Source organism: Oreochromis niloticus, linkage group LG18, assembly GCF_001858045.2.
Source record: "Oreochromis niloticus isolate F11D_XX linkage group LG18, O_niloticus_UMD_NMBU, whole genome shotgun sequence".
NCBI classification, from domain to species: domain Eukaryota; kingdom Metazoa; phylum Chordata; class Actinopteri; order Cichliformes; family Cichlidae; genus Oreochromis; species Oreochromis niloticus.
Window position 1 is genome coordinate 33934709 of NC_031982.2, and position 18881 is coordinate 33953589.

Here is an 18881-nt window from a genome sequence, read left to right on the forward strand (position 1 = left end):
CGCATGCAATGGAGTAAAAATCAAAAGCACAGCTTTATCAGACAGCTGCAGTTTAATGTTGGCTGACAGTCTTCAGTGCGTCGCACAACTGTATTTCTGGACATGCTGACGTTGTTGAAGTCCTGCACTTTTTCCGGGCACATTATTTCGGTGACTTTAACGAGGCAGCGTTTTATGAGGTCTCCATCTGAAAAAGGCTTGCCATGTCTTGCGATGAGTTGGGCGACCTTATAGCTGCTATTGGAGCCTTTTCTGGACAATTTGAGCACGAAAGAAATACTGTTGCTGACCCCGCAGGAGAGCTAGCATTTGCTTTAATTTCTGCTCTCGCTCAGCACCAGTGTAGGATGCATAGGCCTGATGTTTGGTTTCATAATGACGTTGTACATTATACTCTTTCATAACTGCCACAGTTTCAGTGCAGATCAAACAGACACACTTCCCCTTGAATTATTTGAAGAAACATTCACTCTCCCACCGTGTCTGAAATTTTCTGCACTCACTTTCTACCTTTTGCTTCTTTGGTTCTGCCATGTTTGGTAACTTGGGGTAAATTTCTTCTCTGATTGTCCTTTTTGGTGGAGCAACTGCCTTGATCAACAGCAGCTCCCCCTGGTGTTAAAACTAAGAAGTGCAATAAACTCAAGCAAAAGTTGAAGTGCGGGCCATTTTCTATTCTATTTATAAAATTACTTGCGGGCCAATTAAAACTGGACCCGCGGGCCGGACTTTGGACACGCCTGGCTTAAAACAAAACTTTATGAAGGTGGCGAAAAGAATGGTAGACTATTAGCGAGGCAACTGAAGCAGCAAGAAAATATAAATAATATATCTATGATTAAGAAAGACAGCCAAGTGGTAACCTCATCAAAAGAAATAAATTCAATTTTCAAATCATTCTGTCAAGATTTGTATACTTCTGCTGGTGCACTTAATGAGGAGGCGAAGAAATTTTTTTCAAGTTTACAATTACCTACTCTTTCTGATTGGAAAAAAACAAGACTGGATGAGCCTATAACTGAAGAAGAGGTCAGAGCTGGGAAGTCACCAGGCTTGGATGGCTTCCCGATTGAGTATTATAAGAAATATATTGATATTTTAGCTCCAGTCTTGCATAAAGTTTATCTTGAGACACTAGAAATAGGCTCCTTACCGGGTACATTTAATTATGCACTAATCTCCCTTATTCATAAAACGGATAGGGATATATCAGACCCAGCAAATTACCGGCCAGTAAGCCTTTTAGGAGTCAATTGCAAAATTTTGACAAAGGTTTTAGCCTTCCGCTTAGATCAAATCAGTGGTGATCAGGTTGGTTTTATTAAGAATAGGTCTTCAGGTGATAAGATTAGAAGACTTCTTCATCTTATGCACAAAAGCAAATCTAGTCTAGCCTCAGTTGCAGCCTTCTCGCTTGATGCCGGGAAGGCTTTTGACCAGGTAGAATGGGGCTTCCTTATGACAACCCTTGCAAGGTTCGGGTTTGGGCCTGGATTCTGTAATTGGGTCAAAACTGTATATTCAAGTCCAAGGGCAGCAGTTTTGACAAATGGATTGGTATCAGAGTTTTTCCATCTCACTTGCGGGACCCGGCAGGGGTGTTCTTTGTCCCCGCTGCTCTTCACGATATTTCTGGAACCACTGGCCTTAGCTATTTGAGCTAACACGGATATCAGAGGTGTTCACGCAGGTGGTATGGAGCACAAGTTATTTCTATATGCTGACGACATCTTAGCAGTATTAACGGATCCTATTCAGTCTCTACCAGCACTACTCAAATGCGTTGAGTCATTTGCAAGGTTGTCAGGTTATTAGATAAATTGGTACAAATTGGAAGGCATGCCACTATCAGTATCATGTCATTCTAGATACATTACTCCATTAATTTTTTTTTTTTGTATTTATTTTATTTGATTTTCGGTTATTACAGATGGGACAGACATGACTGGGGGATAGGACAGGGAGAAAGAATGAAAGAAAGAGAGAGAGAGAGAGAAAGACAAAATAGACGGGAGAAGAGATGGTGAGAAAGGGGGGAAGGAAAAAAAGAAAAACAAACAAAACACCTGGATCACCTGTATGGAGATTTAAAAAAAACAGAAGAGAAAACAAACAAAAAAGAGCAACATAATAAAAACAACACCATCACAATAAACTAGCTAACAGTAGATAACAGTAGATACTAAATATTAAATGTTATTATGCAGTAAGCAAGATCGACAGCGCACAATGTGCTTTGAGGTAGCAGCCAAGAAAGGTGTAGTTTGTGTCTGTGAACACCCGTGTATACACCTGTGTGGATCAGCACGCTTCTATTCCAAAGGTTTCTCTATGTAATGATCTGCTAGGGAGTGTAGGGAGCCATAGCCCCGTCCCCCCAGGGCATGAAGCAGGTATGGAGGAGATCCAGGCCCCAGAGTACGAGGACCCAAGGAGGACCACCAAAGGGGTAACCGTGCCACCCTCCTGGGAAGAGCTGAGGAGAGCCCCAAACGAGAGGTCACCCAGCAGCCACAGAGCAGAGGCCAGAGGGGGTTGCAGTGACGTGCCCGTGGGCTCAGCCGACAGAGAGCTGTGCCAGAGAGGACCGAGCCTCAGGCCCAGAAGCCAGAGGCCTGAGGGCACCCCACACCCGAGAAGGGGCCCAGCCAGGGCACAGGCGCCAGGCCCCGCCAATCAGCCACCAGCAGTGAGTCAGTACATACATGAGCGCACAGCCCCAGACACCAAGAACCACCAACACACCAACGTCTGAGGGCATCAGCCACCGGCAGGGAGTGTGGTGAGGTGAGATAGGCCTCCATACCTCGGAGAGCCTGAGATGTTCCCACAGAGGTGGAGTCTAAGACCCAAGCTGACATATAGACACAGACGAACAGGCACACGCAGACACAAACGTGCATTCCCACCCCCATATACACAAACAAATACTCGACACTCACCCGACGTGGAGACAGACACAAATAGACACTGTACACACATTCACACTCCATTCAATTTTAAGTATTTACCTTCAGGTATTAAGTATTTAGGAATATTATTAAACCCAAAATTAGAGGATATTAAGCTTTCAAATATGGAACCTCTCCTCCTAAAGATAAAAACAAATCGGGATAAATGGGTTAAACTGAATCTTACATTTTGGGGTAAAATTAATTTGATTAAAATGATGGTGTCCCTGCAGTTCAATTATGTTTCCATGATGTTACCTGTAAGAATTCCGTTACACATATTTAGTCAATTTGAGAAGCTAATTAAAGATTTTTTGTGAAATAACAAGAAGCCAAGAGTGAATACACCGCGTTCCAAATTATTATGCAAATTATATTTTTCTCTGTTTTTCCTAAATAGTCGATTCAAATGACAGTCTGCATAATTTTTGAGTCATCGACCAATAGAGTATAATTCAAATGTTACTGAACAAACCTCCCAATGAAAACAGTACGTTTTTCAAAAATAAAAAATTTAAAATGCACTGTTCCAAATTATTACGCACACAGAGTTTCAAAAGATTTGATAGGTTGTAGAGAATTGAAAATGGTCATTTGTTGAATTTGCAGCATTAGCAGATCAATTTCATTGAAATCAAAAGCTATTTCAATTAAAAGCATCTTAACAGGTCAAGTTACATATTAACATAGGACCCCTTCTTTGATAGCAGTTTTACAATTATTGCATCCATGGAACTTGTAAGTTTTTGGAAAGTTTCTACATGAATGTCTTTGCAGGATGTCAGAATAGCCTCACAGAGCTGCTGTTTGGATGTGAACTGCCTCCCGCCCTCATATTTTTTTACTTGAGGATGCTCCAAAGGTTCTCAATAGGACTGAAGTCCGGGAAGAATGGGGGCCACACCATGAGTTCCCCTCCTTTTACGCCGATAGCAATCAATGATGCAGAGGTGTTTCTTGTAGCATGAGATTATTAATAGAAAATTGTACTTAGTAGTCAGTATAATCTTTTGAATGATATAAGTCTGCATATGATAGAATACTGCATGATGACCTTTTGATGATTCAGACTGTTGTTCACTACAAGACTTGTTCTGTTCCCTCTTATCATACAAAGGAGCAGTTTCTTCTTCTAGCGATAATAAGAGCTGAACAAGCAGTTTCACTCCCTACCAGGAAGAGGAGCCGCTTCCCACAGAAACACACACACACACACACACACACATACACATTCCACTCATCTACTGTTGTGTGACTTTTTGTATATAAATAAAGAAGCAAGGCAGGGGCAGGGCACGAGTCCTTGAGCCTCACTCTCGGGTACGAGCGCTCTGTGACTGCCCAAGTAAAAACTGCAGCGTGTGTGTTTCTACTCTCTGATTCTCAGCTGAAGAAGTGTCTTTAGAATACATCTCTTGACAGAGATGGTGCATTGTCTTGCATGAAGATGGTTGTGTTGCAGAAGGGCAGTTCTTCTCTTTCTACCATGGAAGAGAGTGGTCAGTCAGAAACTCCACATCCTTTGCAGAGGTCATTTTCACACCTTCAGGGACCCTAAAGAGGCCAACCAGCTCTCTCCCCGTGATTCCGGCTCAAAACATGACTCCACCACCTCCTTGCTGACGATGCAGCCTTGTTGGGACATGGTGGCCGTCCACCAACCATCCACCACTGCATCCATCTGGACCATCCAGGGTTGCACTGCACTCATCAGTGAACAAGACAGCCGTTTCTGCTTGTGAGCATTGGTTAGGGGTGGCCGAATAGAAGGTTTATGCACAACTGCAAGTCTCTGGAGGATCCTACACTTTGATATTCGCAGGGCTCCAGAGGCACCAGCAGCTTCAAATATGTGTTTGCAGCTTTGTAATGGCCTTTTAGCAGCTCCTCTCTTAATCTGATGTATTTGTCTGGCAGAAACCTTCATCATTGTGCCTTTATCTGTACGAACCCATGTGTGCTCTGACTCAGCCACAGATCTCTTAACATTATGGTGATCACACTTACATTTTCGTGAAATATCTAAGGTTTTCATTACATGTCCAAGGCATTCAACTATTTCATGCTTTTCAGCAGCAGAGAGATCATTTTTCCTTCCTATATTGCTTGAAAATGGTGGTCTGCTTAATAATGTGGAACATCCTTCTTTAGTAGTTTTTCCTTTAATTGGGCTCATCTGGCAAACTAATGATCACAGGTGTCAGTGATTGTTTTCAGTGATACAAAGAGCCCTGAGACACAATTCCATCCATGGGTTTAATTGAAAAACAACTTATTTAATCTTTATGATGCTTAAACACAATTTGCATAATAATTTTGAACGCGGTGTATAAAGAAAATGTGGGCCTCTAAAGACATTGGGGAAATGGCCCTTCCAAATGTGAAGTTGTATAATTTAGCATTTGAAATGTCAAGACTGGTCAAACACTGGACAGGTTCGGACTCTGAGCTGAGCTGGATGAAGATCGAACAGGAACTAGTGAGCCCTTTTACACCCTTGGATGTTCTCTCACAGGGCTCAGCAATTAATGGACAAGACTTTCATAATAACCCAGTGCTCGGGTATTCTAAAGCTGTCTGGGTCGAGGTGCACAAGATGTGTGGAGCCTCTCATTTAAGACAACCTTATACTTCGCTATGGAACAACACTGCTGTACAGATTGGGGGAAGGGGAAACGGTGTTCTGGAAGGAATGGCTTGTCAAAGGCATACACAGGATAAGTGATCTTTACTCAGGGGGAGTGTTTATGTCATTCGCTGAAATAACCCAAAAATATGGTTTGATAAGACAAAATAATTTTTGGAAATATTTACAAATAAGGGATTGTATTACCAAAGGAAAGTTTACTCAAAACACAAATATGGTGGTGGAGTTTTTAGAATTGTCCAGTACAGCACAGAGAGCAGCTGTTTTCTACAAACTGTTTAACAATCTAAAAAAAGAGATATGTGAAAACTTGAGGATTATATGGCAGAGAGATTTGAGTTGTGCAATTTCTAAAGAAGATTGGTGTAGAATTTTGTCATTCTCTGATAAATATATAAGAGAGGCCAGGGGTAAATTTACTCAGTACAAATTAATACACAGATGGTACTTCACTCATTCTAAACTTTATAGAATGGGAATCAGTCCCAGTAATATATGCTGGAAATGTAGCTCAGATCCAGGGACATTTATACATGCTATTTGATAATGTGGGAAAGTTTATCTCTTTTGGCAAAAATTATTGGACAAAATAGGTGGATTGGTTTAACAATACCGTTGTCACCAAGACTGTGCTTATTAGGGGATCGGTCTGTGTTACCTGGGGTTTCAAAATATGATTTTGTGGTTATAAAGGTGGGGGTGATTGCAGCGGCCCGAGTTATTCTCAGTGTGTGGAAGGAACCATCTCCTCCAGAATATAATAAGTGGGAAGAAAATATGCTGAAAATGGTGTCATATGAAAACTTCTTGGCGAGGATTAATGATGATATGGAGGGTTCTGACAAATCATGGGGACGTGTTTTTGGCTGAGATTGATGGATTTTATTTTGGCAGGTCAATTATCTTTTGTTAAATGTTATGCTTGCTGTGTTGTATGTTTGTTTAGGCACTCAATAACGGAATAACTCAAGAATTTGATTTCATTGTCCCTTTTTTGTGTGTATTGATAGTTAGTAACTATTGAAAATAGACCCAAAAATACAAAGGTGACCATGGGATTGGAAGCTGTCTTTTGTTTGTTTGTTTGTTTGTTTGTTTGTTGTTTGTTTTGTTTTTGTTTGGTTAAATGTTAATAACAAATAAAGACTTTAATTACAAAAAATTAAAAAATAAAATAAAACCGCTGAAAGTACAAACATCACTAATGTCACATAACTCTGCCGACATGTGGCCAACAGTAATGTTTTAATGTTCTTCGTTATTAAACATTTGCACATAAATAAGTGACATAATATTCAGTACTTACTTTTAAAAGTTTACTCTTCGGCCGCTCCGCTTCAGCCATCCACCGTTTTTTTCCGAAAAAAATCTCCACACCCACCGCCGCGCTATGAATTGTGGGATAGGTTGGGCCAGGAAGTCTACACCGGACCCACCGAGAAGGGTCTGGCTGCAGCCACTGTGGAGCTCCACAGTAACCGGAAACACGTGATCTCCACAGTAGGCAGAAATACGTTCCTGCGTGGATCATCGACTGTGGAAATCTTGCAAGTGGATCCTAAAGGTTGGGACAGAGTCTTTCATGTATAATTTTTTTTTTTGCCGTTAATAATTATATAATTTTAGGAATCATCTAGTTTGCTTACACTGATTACTTTGGCACTTCGTTAGCGTTACAAAAACGGTCATACCTCCGAAGTATCTAAACTTTAGTAAGGAGTGTGTGTACTTTTGACACCTCTGGTTAGCATTTAGTGGTCAGTTTCAAACGTATTTATTTTTTGCTTGTTATTGAACTACTTTTCACTATCTGTAACATCAATGCACATTGTTCCATTTACTGCATATTGCACTTTATTCATGTCTTTCATTCCACCTGCAAAAACATTGTAACAAGGTCGTCACAAAGAGGTTTATATATGTATAAATACTAATATTCTCTATTCCATTCTGTTCTGCTTTTTTATTGCCCAGACTTTAATTAGCCTTTGTTAAATTGTCTGTTATATGTCAATAGATACGTATGCCACAAATAAAAGTGTTTTGTAAATTATGCTTTTGTAAAGAATTTTCTCACCAAATCTCTTACATGCTAACTGTAACGTGTTATTTCTGCTAAAACCTGAACTTAAATGTGTATATGGTGTTTATCTGTTTTTCTCTCTGTTTTAGATGCTCATATCAATTTGGAGTTCTGCCTCCAAGCCAGAATTGCAGGAATGCACAACATGTTGCAGAAGACTCTTTCACTGCCCTCTGTGCCCCACTTTCAGCCCTACTGTCAAGGCAAAGATTGAGGAGCATATAAATGGACACGTTAAAAATGCTTTGCCTTTCAAAGGTATGTTGGTATTAAATATACCTCATAGTTAAAGTTATAAATAAGCACTTCTTTTCAGCACTTCTACAGTCTCTTTGTTGACTTAAAAGTTGCTTTTCACATTGTACAGTTCAGTGCATTCATCAGCAAGAGAAAAAAGCGTGTTTTCATTAAATATTTTTTTTTGTCCTGTTCACCACATTTCCTGACAGCTCTTGTGATCCACACCATTTTGCTTTCATTATTGAGGATGGCTTGGATATTTTTGTTAATATGTACAATCCGATTGTTAGATAAACTGATTGCATTCTATACAACTGCATTTAAATTACATGTTGTTGTTTGTTTTCTTTTTTTCTCTCTCTTACAGACACTTTCACTGTCCTGTCTGTAACATGACAGTCATACAGCGTTGGGATATGGCAAGGCAAATTTTCTCATGTCAGCATTCAGGACTGCTCCCCACTGAACTCTCCGAGGAGCCCCATCTCCCTCTCGATGTCTTGTCTCCAGTATCTAAACCATTTTCTGAATCTTCAGTAGAACGTTCATGTGCTCTACCCTCTGTGCTAAATGAAACTGTGGCTTGTGGAAAGTCCTTGAAAATGAAACGCCCTCACTGTGGTCTTAGTCTTCTTAAAAAAAACTTCAAGGCTCTCATGATGAGGAGGCATTCAAATAGATGTTTGCCTGGCCTGTCATCTGCAGTGTTTTTGTGTAGAGGGACTTCTTCCTCTTTGTTTTTCAGTTTGCAGAGGACATGGAGCTCTTTTTAAAAGCTTGTGCTGATGAGCAGGGACTACGGGTCAATGCGATGTTTGACATTTAATGGACAGATGAAGGCACTGGCTGTTTGTTTGTGTTTTTTATGTGTTGTTTGTTTTTCAGTGTACAGAATTCCAGTTAAACTTATTATTAAATATTCACTTGTTTCCATGTTATAGTAAAAAAATTAAGTGTAAATGCAACAGCATTGTTTGTTGATATTAACATTAATATATTACCCTGTAATCAATAATATTTTTATACATTTTACGCATTACCCCTCTGGGCTCTATCCTGGCCATTTGTGGCTTGACCTCTTTTTTTTTTTTCTTTTTTTTTGACTGCTGCACTGCAGTGGACCAAAAGAATGATGCAGGTTTGATCTTAAGGATCTAATACTTCTGTGTGTTTGTGCATGACATTGCAACACAAATATGTATTTGCAAGATAGACTGAAATAAATAATGACTCATCAAATATTACACAGGCTGCAGTGAATTTTTGTTGATACTGGCTAATGAGATTTGAGTTTCCCAGTCAAACTTAGCTTTGAAGCACATGCTAAAAACACTTTTACTCTTGTACATTTCATAAAAAGACACCATAGCCAAAATATTAACAAAATATATATTAATAAAAAATTCAAAGCTGCAGCACATACAGCAACAAACACTGTTAGTAAATGTGTCCGGGAGTTTATGCAGGTGCAGAAAGTGCTGCTGCTGTAAGTAAGCCTAACAGCTTCCAGATCACTTATTTTTCTGGAAAGATGGTAGCAAGGGCATCACTGCTCATTTCTACAATCTCCCAGATCTTGGAATACAATGCCTTTGTCCCATGAAACCATTTCACAGTACTAGGAGTCCACTAAAACCTATAAAGAGAGTGATCCTGGAAGAAATGGGGCACACACTAGTGACCTCAACTATTGCAAAACAGCCTTTTCCCCGATGCTGGGAAAAGAAGGAAGTTTCATGAAAACATTAGGACTTTATCACCGTTTTATCTGAACAGTTAATGGTAATATATAACCTAACTGGCTATAAAGAGTAAAAAAATTAGATACAATTTTGATTTTGATGAAAAGGACTGGTGCTATTTTAAAGAGTCACGTCGGTAAAAGTAGATAAATGTTTTAAGAAATATACATTTTATAGCATTTGTGAACATACACAAAAAGTGGCCATTTTTGGCAACAAACAAGCTGAGAGAGTTTTATATTTTTTGCTCTCCTTGAACAAAAATAACAGTGCATAATAATCAATGTTGATGTTAATCAATTAGATGTCCCAGACTCTACTATTAATAATACAGCAGTCCCTCGTTTATCGCAGGAGTTACGTTCTAAAAATAACCCGCGGTAGGTGAAATCCATGAAGCAGCCAACTTTATTTTTTACAATTATTATAGATGTTAAGACTGTAAAACCCCCTCACTACATGCTTTATACACTTTTCTCAGACAGGCATGAACATTGTCATACTTTTCTCTTTTGTTTAAACGCTCTTAGAGTTCAAACCTTCGTAGAAACATAAGTCCAGTATTATGGAATGAAACCAAAAGGTGCATTTGAGGGTGCAAAACGTTTCGTCGGCATTGTTGTGTTTGTTTGGGAGAAAACTTACAAACATACAGTGCAGCACTTTAGAGTTACACTGCTAGCGATCGAAGATTTATGTAAATTCGACAAGCATTCTGTACTGTACAGCAGCGGTCCCCAACCTTTTTTGCACCACGGACCACTTTAATGTCATACAATGTTTTCAGGGAACGACCTTTAAGGTGTCGCGGATAAATACAACAAAAGAATAAAAAAGAAACTGTGGTATTTTGTAAATATAATAATAAACGTGACTTGAGCTGTGCGCCAACAACAATCACAGTGACGTCCTCCTCTCTGCTTCTTAATGCTCTCTGGTCGCTATGGTAACGCGTAAATAGTTCTTTCAAAATAAGACACACAACTACAACCATACATTTCACACCGGAGCCTCTACTCTCGCGGAACGGTACCGGTCCGTGGGCCTATTAGGGATCGCTCCTGTACAAGAGACACTGGACTAGATCGATTGACAATGGTCTACAGCAATCAGAACGCACAACACGATGTGCTGTAAAAAAAAAAAAAAAAAATCAGCGAAACAGTGAGTGTCGCGGAAGGTGCGCCGCGTTATAGCGAGGGATCACTGTACACTTTTGGCCACGAACAATTTAGGGGATGGTGAATTTTTTTTGAACAAACCCAGAGTGTTAAAAAACCCCACTTAAAACCATTTTTATTTCTCAGCAGCATCAATAGTAACAAAAACGCAATTTAGTTTTCGCTGTCACGTGTTTCCGGCTACTGTGGAGGTCACGTGTTTCCGGTTAGTGTGGAGGTCACGTGTATCCGGTTACTGTGGAGCTCCACAGTGGCTGCAGCCAGGTGCTCAATTCTGGAGAAATGAAGGGCGCATTTTTCGGGCGCATTTGGAGGACTCTTCGAATTGGGACAGCCTTCGTCACATCACTGTACGTAATCGGTCTACAAATGCGCACTCCAAAGCGTGCAGCCCCTGAATTGGGACACAGCTACCATCTGTACAAAAGAGGGAATTACAGTTGAAAAGGTGAATTAGTGCCCAGGGTCCTGTGCCCTGCGCTTTGACTCCCAGGTTTTTATATAGTGCGTGTGTGTGCATGCCCTGCAATTTGAACTGCAGGAATCTCTGTCACGTATGAACTTAAAGGGCGAATAGTTAGGTAATCGTTTCTGTCCCTGTTTCATATTGTTGCCTCAAATTACACAGGCACGGATTGTAATTTTTTTTTTTCTGTTAAAATTGGCTTTTACTGGTGTCTGGTGCCTTGTAATTAAAACTGCCTGTTTTAATTAAAAATGCCTGTTTTAATTAAGAGAAGACAACAACTTTTTATTGTATTTTCTCTGATGCTTTGATTACTTTTACTTTTTTGTCCCCACATTTCATTGTTTTGTGAAGTTTTGCATAATTGTGTGTGGGGCTAGGCTCTCTTTTTTTAACTGTTCAACAGTGATATCTCATTTGGGTCAACATGTTAGGTGAGGAAACTGTGGATAGCGCTATGCCTGATCTGTTCTCTGCAGGGAGTAATGTGACTTTTGGTTTGGGGAGGGGTCATCAGATTGCTCCATGGTGTTTTGGGAGGGGTAGGCCAATAGCCCCCCGGTACTCACACACACCCAGGCTGTCACTACTGATATGTTGAGCAGCTTGATTACTGATTTAGCAAAGCAAATTGGGGAAAATATCACGTCCTCCCTTAACTCCGTGCACCAGCCAGCCCCCACCCAGCCACAGTCTCCCCAGAATATGCCCTCTAGCTGCAACGAGCAGTCCCAGCTGAAGGTTGTTGTTCAGTCAGACACCAAAGCTCCACCATACTTCAAGGGTGACAACACGGATCTATTCCCCATCAGTGAATGGGAGGACATGATGAGATGTTATCTGCACAGAATCAGCTGTGACACAGATGAAGAAATGTTTGCCATATTAATGTCTAGACTGACTGGCAAAGCCATAGATGTGGTCAAGGTGTCACTTCGTTGCCGCCCTGAGTTGAATTGGAATGATCTTATCACTGCTGTGTTTGACATACTGAGGTCTAACGTCAGCGACTTGACATATTCCAGCCTGCCCCATGAAAGATTTCTACAGTACTGTGCCACGTCCAGGTGAGAATGCCATGGATTACTGGATCCGGTTGAACAAGTCTATTGATACTGCTGATGAGTGTCTCCGCAGGCGTGGCAAACTGGTAGAGGACCCCAGTAGTGAGGTTGTTTCAATGTTCATTAATCACTGTCCTGATCACAGTCTTGCCTTGTCTTCTCAACTGAAGGCTCCTGAGGAGTGGACTGCGGCTGAGGTTCAGAGCCGTCTGGACAACTATGTGAATAAAATGAGACAGTCTAGTGTTTTGTCTCATAATATAGTAGGGCTGCTCGATTATGGCAAAAATGATAATCACGATTATTTTCACTGAAATTGAGATCTCAATTATTTGACGATATTTATTTAACAATAACAATGTATTGAATAATGGCTTTAAAGATGTCAAAAAATAATATAAAATGGTGTGCAAATACTGATAACAGTGCAAATGTTTGCAATATAAAAAATAAATGAAAAATGTAAACATCTATGCTTAGTGAACTTCAAAATACTGCATAATACTGGTTGTTCACTGTGTTAATTGAGCAGTGGTCTTTGGCGAGGAAAACGTTACCGTGTTTGTTATCTCCTTGTGTCTCTGGGAGCTGGTGGGATATTTAGTCGCGTTGTACAGGGTAGCGTGAATGGAGGTCTGTGAGGATGAAGCAGGTGTTGTCAAGAGTTTTTTCTCAATGCTCCTTCATTGTGAGAAGAGATATTTTACTGTTATTTTATCATTACATCAGAATCATATAATAAGCATTGCATTAAAGTATTTATTGAAGCTATTGACATTACATTAACGTTTGTATTACAGTGATTGTTATAACCTCATGTTAATCTTCTATTTACAGGTGTTGGTATAATCATATAATCTTTCATTACAGGTGTAACCATGATCATCTTTATACATATTGCCGCTTGGTGCTTATTATGGAGTTGTGCTCATGTCAGTAAGGGTTAAAAGCTACAGTCAGCGGGATGTCTGGCTGATCTATTGAGGGAAGTGACGTAGAGCGTAGAAGGCCGCACATGCTTACAAAACACATATATCATGTTATTCATCATTATCCTTTATTCATTTATATTCTTTTATTAAGCTTTGAGTAGTGGCATTTGATTAGAACATTTATTACATGTATGGTTTCAGTTAGGTTATTGCACACATGCAGAGTTGGCCTCTGTCCTTATAGACAGAGTGAATGCTGAGGTCGAGGCACACACACACACTCACAAGCAGTAGTTAAACTCATGTGTAGGGGAGAGTTCAAACATTTAAATAATAGTTTGCAAGGCCTTGTAGCTGTTTGATTATGCTTGCAGGAGAGACTGTTTGTTCCAGGGGATAAGCAGAGTTAGAAGATTACCGGGAAGGATCTGGCCTCGGGAAGAAGAAGATGTTCTTTTAATGTGTTAAAAGTTGTCAACATTGATTGTATTGTACCTACTTTACGCATGAGGGGGCGTTCCAATACCCTGATGTTCATAAAACTATTGTGTGGTTTTCGGCGAGAGATCGATGCTGTCTGCGTACAGTGTCCCATCTCCCGCACATGTGCATTAAAATCATCGTTTGACTTGACCCGGCCGGACCAGTGTTGTTATTTTGGTTTTCCTCCTGTATCTGTCACACAGTGGAAAATTGTGTTTTTTATATTTTGTTTTGAATCAGACTGTGTATTGCTACATAGTGATTTTATTTGCATGTTTTATTGTTATAGTGCTATTGCATGATTGTTTATTGATGTTCTTATTGCATGATTTTATCCCCATATTTATACTGTGTTTTGTGTCGCTGTATAGCATTCTTTTTTATTCCACTGTGGATTGGACAGATAATTGCGTGCACCTGTGAGGTGGGGGCGTGCCCCCGAGGTGACCTATTGGCCGCCAAACGGACTTAAGGGAGATGGTGAGCGCAAAGACGGGAGAGAGACACATGAACAGCGAAGAACAGGAAACCGAACGTGTGGTGCAGACGAGCACATGTATAGAAGGACTGGCCTGCCTGTGAGGCGTCGCGAGACTTCCGGCGATCCAGTTCCGACGGACAGAATAGTAACAGCGGGAGGCGATGTGTGAAATCCACAAAAGGCAGAGGGGACGCCTCTGCCTGTATCAGGGCCGGGCTATGAGGGAAGCCGTGTGCGGACGCGGTGAGCGGCTGGACTGCACGGCCATGCGCTGCCAGGTGGGGATGGGAGCCTCCTCCCTGGCCTTCTGCTGGCGAGATTTCCCCATCCCGGAAGAGGGGCCCCCTTCTGTCTCTTTCAGCTAAGGAACATTTGCCCGAGTGTGTGTGGTTGGACATTGGGAATAGAGGACTCTGGGGGGGGGGAGTTCTTATCGTATAAAAAGGACATTCATTTAGCTTTGATTTTTTTAATTGTATTTTAATCTCTGCCGGCAGGACTTTTAGCGGGTTGTGAACATTTATTTTTTATTGTATAGTGGGGATTTTAACTCCTACTTGTGATTCTGGCTGTTCTTCTTTTAAAAAATAAATGGTGTGTTTAAAGCCGGCCCAGTGTCCGTACTCCGAGCGCTGATTCACTCTCTCCCCTTATGCTTGTATGTATATAGACATGGTGGCGAAGATTTAGGTCACCAGTTTAGCGGCTACATATCCATCCCCAATATTTTGAACCCGTGACAATTGTTTGATCGTATGTCACTTTGTGAGCGATCTTCAAATGATTGAATAAATTTGTAGTGTCGCTCTGTGGTGCAGCTACGACACCGTAGCAAAGTTTCCACACTATGTCTACTTGATCCACGTCTGACTCCACGAACCCATAATGTTTCCACACCACTTAAGTCGTTTTACTTCTCTTTTCAACCAACGGCATTCTTTCTTCAGCAGCCATTATCCTCTCCTCACCAAATAACTTCTGCTTAGCTTTCCGAGCTTCCCTCAGGTCCTCTTAATTGTTGTGACGCGTGTTCAAAACGCAGAGAGGTGCGCTCGATCCTTCCTCTGTGAGTGGGACTCTGCTTCTTGCCAGCATGCAACATCCCTCGCTGATCCATTAGTCCACCTGACTGTGATGTCTCTCATGTGCTGTCCCATGCTGATCTCCTGTCTCACCAAACAGGGGATCCTGTGATCTCCAGAGTAGCCCACTACGTTGAGCGTAAGCGCAGGCCCTCCAGACGTGAGCGCTATCATGAGAACCAACATACATTGCGGCTCCTAAAACAATGGGATAAGCTCACATTCGTCAATGGTGTTCTCTACAGAGTTGTGAAGGACCCACTGACCAAACACAAGATATTCCAGTTTGTGGTACCTGACTCCCTAAAACAAATGGTGCTGTCTGGCATACATGACAGCGCTGGTCATCAAGGTCAACCTTGCACACTCACCTTGGCTCGTCAGCGTTTCTTCTGGTATAACATGGAGAAGGATGTGCGCAATTGTTACGGAGTATAGCATGGTGGAAAAGGATGGAGAGAATCCCCCACTAAGCTTTTGGGTTGGCATTACTTTAGATTTTTTTTGTATTAATTGCATGCTTTGGTGTTTCTTTGTGTTTGGTGTGAGGTGTGGGCCACACCCATGTGGGAGTGGAGATTCTACTCTAGTCCAGCTGCCAGCTATTTGGAGTTGAGTACAGGGAGCAGCTGATTGGGAAGGATTGGAGCCCTTCTCTATAAAGGGGAGAGGAAACGGGAAGCGGGGGTTGTTGGTTTTTTTTAGTAGGACACTGGTGCAGCAGGGAAGCCTCGGAGACTCCAGGATGAAGTGTGCACATTTTAAAAGAAAAGATTTTTAACCTGGCCTGGTTTTGCTTTTAAAATAATCTGAGGATGTTGGAGGGAGGACTCATTTTAATCGGGATGTTTGTGGATCTGCTGGGAGGAAAAAAAACACTGGATTGGAGACTCTCTGTGCCCATGAAAAGGAAAGAGGACAAGTTTTAGGGAAGTTTCAGCTCGAGAGTGGAAGCCCCAGGATTTGATGTGGAGACCCAGCCTCGAACGACCCCGGGCACTGTTTAAAATTTTCAATTCTGCCATCAATCCTTGCCCTGATAAACTAGACTTTGCCTCCCCAGCTCTCTGTGAGCAACTTTTGAAATTATTTCACAAGGAAAATCTCACTTCTAAAAACCTCTATCTCTCATTCTCCTGTGGTGAATCCTCTTCCTCCTGGTGGATCTCTGTCCAATCTCACTTTCTACTTTTAAAAGCATAATTGATCAATTGAGAAATTCGAACTGGGCTCATGATGTCCTCCCATCCCAAATTTTAAAGGATGGGTTCGATGTAATTGGGCCTCACTTCTTATCATTGATTAACTTATCATTACTCACGGGCCGTGTCCCATCTCCATTTAAACATGCAGTGGTGCAACCTGTCCTAAAGAAAACTAGCCTCGACCATACTGACCTTGCAAAATGTAGCCCAATCTCTAAACTTCCGTTTTTATCTAAAATATTAGAGAGAACCCTCCTCTCCAGACTACAGGCCTACTTAAATGCAAATAACATTAGTGACAAATTTCAGTCTGGTTTTAAACCTCACCACAGCACTGAAACGGCATTGCTGAGGGTTTTCAATTATTTACTTTTAATTACCGACTCAGGTCACCCATTTTAATTTTATTGGATCTGTCCACTGCTTTTGATATGGTAGACCATAATATTCTTTTAGAGAGACTGGAACTGTTAGGCTGAATGAACGGACTCTTTGGCAGAACACAGAAGTGCAGGGAATGCAGGAAGTGCTCTTTATTTACAGTGTCTGAATTATTTACACAGGGTGGGAGATTGTGTACACTGATAAATAAACGGAGGGAAACCAGGGAAGGGGGCTGACACGCACTGATGTACCGCCAGTGTGCCAGCATCCCGTGACACACCACCCCGCCTACCTGTGCTGAAAACAGAAGCAAACCCATGACACCACACCAGAGAAACCCCACCAACTCCTAATAGGAACATGTTATAGGCATCAAGGATTTTGCTCTTAATTGGTTTAAATCCTACCCCTCAGGTAGGACTTTTTCTGTCATGATGGGCTACTACTCATCACCCGCTGCCCCTCTTTGTTGTGGAGTACCACAGGGGTTTGTGCTGGGCCCTCTACTGTTTGCCTTGTACATGCTACCCCTGGGTTCTATCTTTGACAAATATCAGATCTCCTACCACTGTTATGCTGACGACATTCAAATCTATTTCCAATTGTCTGATGACCTGTCAGCTTTATTGAAGTGTTTGTCTGACTGCTTGAAAGAGGTTACAGAGTGGCTGTCAGCCAATTCTCTCATTTTAAATGAGGAGAAAACTGAGATTAGGGTGTTTGATAGTCACACTCCACGAGACCAGCTAGCTGCCCGATTTGGTCCCTTTGCTTGCTTTCTTACCGATACTGTAAGTAATCTAGTTGTTTTCCTGGACAGTTCGTTTAAGCTGGGTAAACAGGTTTCCTCAGTGGTTAAACCTGGTTTCTTCCAATTGCGCCAAATTTCAAGGTCAAACACTTAATACCGTACAAAGATCTTGAGAAACTGATACATGCCTTTGTGACCTCCAGATTAGATTATTGTAACTCGCTCTACTCTGGACTCCAACTTGCTCACCTACAACGATTACAGCTTGTTCAGAATGCTGCGGCTCGTCTCCTAACCGGAACTAGAAAGTTTGCCTCTATTACTCCAGTGCTCTCCGAATTACATTGGCTGCCTATTAAATTTTGTATTGATTTTACAGTTCTGCTGCTTACTTTCAAATGTCTAAACAACCTTGTGCCTGACTATCTCACCAGCCTCCTCAGTCTCTATACTCCAGCCGTTTTTACGATCAGCTGGTCAGTTACTTCGGGCCTAGCCCAGGCACCGTCTGAAGACTAGGGGTGATCGTGCTTTTGCCTCTGTAGCACCAAACCTCTGGAATAGTCTTCCTGCTACCATTCGTGCCTCTGACTCCATTCAATCCTTTAAAGCACGCTTGAAGACTTACCTATTAAACCTGGCTTTTCCGATTCGCTAATTCTCACCGCTCATTAATTGCTGTATCGCTACTCATTTCTCTGGATTATCATGATTTCTCCCTATTTCTACTTACTGATGCTTTTGTTTGTTTCTCTATTGTTTCTTTTACCTTTCATTGTCAGACACAATGCAGGAACAAACCGGTTACAGTAGCACTAACAATGGGTGAAACTGGGGAAGCCATGGCACACCCATGTTTCTGCCCTGTAGTACTTGTATGTGAAATATGTGAAATGAAAGACAGTTCCAAGAGCAAACAACAGGTTGACCGCAACCATCTGAGGTTGGGGTCAACCTCAGATGGTACCATCAGAGATTCAGGTGTTTGGATGAGGGCCCAAATGCAAATTCACAGGCAGACAGAATTCCTCAGTTTATCCAGGCTGTTTCCAGGCTGTACAAAAAGGAAAATGATGTAGCCAGTTAAGAGAAACTGCGAGCAGCATTCAGCTTGAAGAGCGCAGTCAACCTCGAGAGCATGAAACTGCAGCAGAGTTCACAAAGCAAACACACTCGCCTGCACGATGGC

At 41.5% G+C, this 18881-nt stretch overlaps 1 long non-coding RNA gene across 1 annotated transcript; it reads left to right on the forward strand.

Moving 5' to 3' along the window:
* Positions 1-7057: 7057 nt before the first annotated feature.
* On the forward strand, positions 7058-8601 carry LOC112842828 (uncharacterized). Its single transcript, XR_003214844.1, has 3 exons — positions 7058-7162; positions 7771-7939; positions 8289-8601. It is a non-coding gene; the product is annotated as an uncharacterized LOC112842828 (long non-coding RNA).
* Positions 8602-18881: the final 10280 nt, after the last annotated feature.